This window comes from Gossypium hirsutum, chromosome A13, assembly GCF_007990345.1.
Source record: "Gossypium hirsutum isolate 1008001.06 chromosome A13, Gossypium_hirsutum_v2.1, whole genome shotgun sequence".
Classification (NCBI taxonomy): domain Eukaryota; kingdom Viridiplantae; phylum Streptophyta; class Magnoliopsida; order Malvales; family Malvaceae; genus Gossypium; species Gossypium hirsutum.
In genome coordinates, this window is record NC_053436.1 from 67356683 (window position 1) to 67362064 (window position 5382).

Genomic DNA, 5382 nt, shown 5'->3' on the forward strand with positions numbered 1-5382 from the left:
ATAAAAAGGGTTTAATCGCGTAAAATGAAAATTTGGTGGTTATTTTTAGAAGGGCCGAATAGTGGTTGTTCTTTTAATGTGGAGGATTTATGTTCCAATTAGCCCATTGATTAAATGAATGGACGGCATTAGGCATATATTATATGGTTTTGTTATAAATTTATTAAGGTTAAAAATGTAAACTTATTAAAATGTTAATGTATCATAAAACATAAAATAATTAAAGCCATGTTCTTCATTCTTCTTATGACCGAAATAAAGAGAAAAGAAAAAGAAATAAAGAAACATAGGGTTCAGCACTTTTGAAGCTTAATTCAAGGTGAGTTCTAGCTCAGTTTTTGATAATTTTTACATTTTTGAGATCGTTGCTAAGTTATCTACAAGACCCATGATTGAATTCTTGATTTTGATGAATATTTTGAGTTATGCCATTGTTGACAGCTTGTGATTGTTGTTGTTTGATGATGAAATATGAAAGATATGTTTTGGGTTAACATGTTTTTATTAGAGTTTTTGATGATTTTGAGTAATTAGGATTAAATTGCAAAAATAATAAATTGAGGGACTAAAATGTGAAAAAAATGAAATATATGGACTTGTATAGACACTAGGAACATTTGGCCTAACATAGGTGTGTTGAAATTTTGTGTATTTTTTGTTTTGTGCAATAGGGACTATATTGTGAAAAATGTGAAATATCAAGGGTAAAAGTGTAATTTTCCCATTTATGTGTTTTTGGATGAATTTGATTGAATATTTGATTAAATAAGTTTAATTTATATTAATTTAGATCAAGAAAAGAGAAAATCAGATTTGGATCGGGGGAAAGCTAAAGTTGTCAACTAGCCGTCCCGTTCCGTTTTTCATCATCCAAGGTAAGTTTATAAGCAAATAGACGTTGTTTATTTTAATTGTATGTAAGCTATATAATTTGAAATGGAATATGTGAACATATATATGTAATAGCTGAATGTTTATAAGCTTGGCAACTATGTTTATGAATTCGTTTCGACCGAGTTACAATGTCCAAAAGCCCCGTATGAACCTTAGGAATAGCTAGGATGCATATGTCATGGCTTAGGATTCTGATATGTGATGTGCGAGTAAGACCATGGCATCGATTTATGTGTGCGAGTAAGACCAGTTTTATACGTTGGCATCGATATGTGACTCCGATATATGTGTACAAGTAAGACCCTGCCTGGGACAGTGGCATCGATATGTGATTACATGTAGGATCACGTCTGGGACATTGGCATTGTACGATATGTGTGATTATCCAAGTGTCCTATCCAATTCCGAATGGTTCATCCGGCAACGATAAGTGTGATCGAATGTGTAAATTGAGCTAAAATGATCAGGTATGAATTAGTTTATTTCCTACTTGAAATAAGGTAAGTAAGTTACTTGATATTTGTTGTAAGTCTTGTATGAAGTAAAGGAAGAATGTATGTGAACATGGTAAGTGTATTCGGCTTTGTGAATAAATGATATGAAAATTATGGAATTGATTCTTAAATATGTGTATATATGACCATGTATATTTGGCCACATAAGTAGTATATGTACATGATGTTATATTATGATTATTGAGCTTGTGCAGATGGGCGTATGTACATTTGGTTATATAATGATATTTTGGTTTTGAAAGTTGAATGATAATTTGTTATTTTAATTATATGAGCATTCAGTCAAGGTAGCATTTGTGTATGAAAAAGTATTATTTATGAAATTTGTAAGTTTGAGATTAATTGTGGTAATGATAATGTAATTTGGTTTAGTTTAATTGAGTTAATTATATTATTGGATTCTTTATTTTCTTATGACTTACTAAGCTATGTTAGCTTATTGTATGTGTTGGTGTTTGCCTCTGTTTTATAGATTTTGGAGTCAAGTTACGAGCTCTGGGATTGTCAGCAAAGTCTATCACACTATCAACTATCTTCGATATCTTTATAAGTGAATTTTTTTAATCTATGGCATGTATAGGCTGGATTATACCTTTGCAATGTTGCATTTTGGTTTATGTATAATTTAAGCCATGTGAAAATGGCTAAATCTTTTATGTTGAGTTCGGTTGTTTTTGGTTATGGTTTAAGTTCATTTTTTATTATAATATTATGTGCTATCGATGAATGGTATATGTGATATGAGTTTTATGCATTGAAGTTGATTGGTGATTTGGATGTGATTTGAGTGATTCGGCCATGGTATACATATAAGTATAAATTAAGTTTGTTATGTTATCTTGGTTAAAATGATTCGGTTATGACTTGTAAAAATAGTAGTAGTTTAATTTGGTAGACAAGTATGTTTGGTGAGATGTGAATTTAGGTAATGAAAATGTTGATTGATGATTTGGCTTTTGCACTTATGTATCTAAGTATATGATGTATCGGTTTTATATATGTAAGTATATAAATATGATATTGAATATATGAATTTGGTTTAAGTGAATGAACATGGTTGTTCGATGTGTTTTGGTTAAGGTTTATTATTGACTTATATCTTAATATATGACTTGTATATATAACCATTTGGTAAAGTTGATAATGTCATATGTATATGTTAACAGATAAAGTACCATGTGAATTGTTTAAATTGTTTTAAAACGTGCTTGTAAGAAAATAAGATATAAATTGTTTGATTTCTACTAAGTATTGGGATATTATTGAAATGTTTTTAATATGATTTGTACATTATATTATGATTAATAAAATCATGATTATTATTTTAATTGAACTTATGCTTTATATATATGAATTTGACTTGTATAAATGTGGGTTGTTCAGAAATGTGTTTTTGTTTGATGATGCCTCGTGACCCTAATCCGGCAACGGATACGGGTTAGGGGTGTTACATAATTAAAGAAAAAAGACTAAATCGTAAAAGATGTAAAAGTTAATCACTATTAATTATTATGGCTTAATTGGGCATGGAAATATATGTGAATGAGCTTAAATGGTAAATATATCATATAGATATATAGTAGATAGCTATGGACATTAATTTGTTATGTGTTATGTAAATAATAAAGCGTAAACTTATAACTATATAAACAAATGAAATTAACATAATATAAAAATGAACTAAGTCATTTTCATCATCTTTGTTGCTTGAATAAACTGAAACTCCATGGAAAGAAAAACCTAGCATGCGGCCAAGCTTTGATTTAATGCATGATATGTAAAATTTTGCTTGTTTTTCATGATTTTTATGTTTTTGAGCTCGTATTAGCTTAATCTAGCTAATCCAGGGGTCAAATTATAAAACTGTTAAATGTTATAGATTATGCCATCGATGAGTTTGATATGTTTTTTAAGTTTTATGGTAGATTGTTAAGCTTAGTTATTAAATAGATATATTTTGTTAAGTAATTTTTTATGATTTTAAGGTTTAGGGGCTTATTTATGAAAATAATAAAATTCAAGGAAAATATTGTCAATTGATGATAAATATGGGTTGTTATAAGACTAGGTAAAAATTGCCTAGCATGAATTTTAATTAAAAGTGGTTAAATTTCAAGTTTTGGGTTCAGGAACTAAATTTTAAAAAAGGAAAACTTTAAGAGTAATTTTGTATTTTTTATTGTTAAGGGTTATAAGCTAAATTAATTATTTTAAATGCTAGAATGAGATTAATTAAATAAAAATATTTATCCAGATCAAAAAACAACTCGAACAAACACAAATCATGGAAAAGTCAAAGTAGTAGAATAGTGGTCGGTTCGTGTTAGAAGTCGTTTATGAATTCAGGTAAGTTCATATAAGGACTAAGTTATTATGTGTTATTTTGTATGTAATGTTAATAAATATTATGTTACAGATAAAATAGATTAATAGTTGCATAATATTTGGTAATATGGATCAAAATATGATGTTAATTAATTTGAACGGTATAATGCTTTGGTTTGGATGAGCTATTCAAAATGGTATTATGATTAAGGAAATGTATGTTTGAAAAGGATACAATGAAATGCAAATTAAGGTTTTGGATGTGTTAAATGGTCCCATTTGAACCTTGTAAATACTTAGAATACAAATAACATGTCATTAGGAATTATATGGTTTCGGGTGCTAGTCTTGAATGTCCAACCGATGGTTGAGGTCCTGCATTTGTTACAGGTTCTCTATAGTGATACGAACTTGTCCTCGTATGATTTAAGAGTCGCGAGAGTTCCCGGCTGAAATTAAGAAGTATCAATGTAATGCACTTTGTAAAGGTTGAAAACGTGAATGGCTGGCTTTAAAAAAGGTGGTTTGATGGTTAATAAAGGAAGAAGGAAGGATAAGCTTTGAATCAGTTTAAGGACTCAAGGATGAACTAATATTATAGAATAATACTGACCCAATCCTTATATTAGTACTAAATATGGATACAAAAGGAAAACAAGAACCATGACCCTTTATCTAGCAAGATAGGAACCAACCGGTATAAAGGATGAATGCCACACTTCTAAGAAGTGATAAGTTTGAATGAAATCAGATTAACACCACAAGGAAGTCAAATGAGAACAATGAGAGTGAACACTCACAATAAGATTAAAATTCATCAAAATTTTGTTGCAAAATGTCTCAAGCCTCATATTTATAGGCTGTACAAGAAGCCAGTCGAATAGGCATGAGATAACAATCAGAATAAATGTGTTTGATGTCCATTAATTCATTCAAAGCATCCCTTGAGAGTTTCTAGACGTTGATGATGCCAAAAGTCTTGTTCACATTGTAAAATTTGTATTCCCAACCAGCCAATTATATTGGTCCTTGAGAGTTATCTGAATGTGCATGGAATTGAATGGTTTCAATAGTGTAAACATGAATTGATGCTGCCTTGATAACCAAATGGTCACTTGAGATATGTAGATCATTAGTACAGATTGTGTTACACGAAAAGTCTCAAAGTGTGAACAGCAAGAAGTGAATGGTTCCATAGGTGTAAACTTGGTAGCCAACCGAATGGTCAAGTGTGAAAACACTTGATGCTTTGCTTTTCATGAAATGGTTCATGGGAGGTTGTGTTCGGCTCTTTAAATGTAATTTATGCAACACAAACAATTTGGGAGGAAGCTTTCTAGCAGCAGTAATGTGAACAATTTGGTCAAAACTAAGACAAGGTTTAAATGCAACAATTTAAGACAAAAAACACATTTAATTTGTATGAACTTAGACAAATATTAATGATGTAAGAATTACGACACATAATTAAAGTGCAGTATTTAAGACACACATTTAAGATGTCTGAACTAAGACATAATTAAAACTCAAACTAAAATAACTAAATGGATAAAATCTTTGTTTCAAGCAACAAAATTTAAACATATAAATATTAAAGTTCTACACGCAGCACATTGCATGGAATGTATGGTTTGATTGAAATGCATGG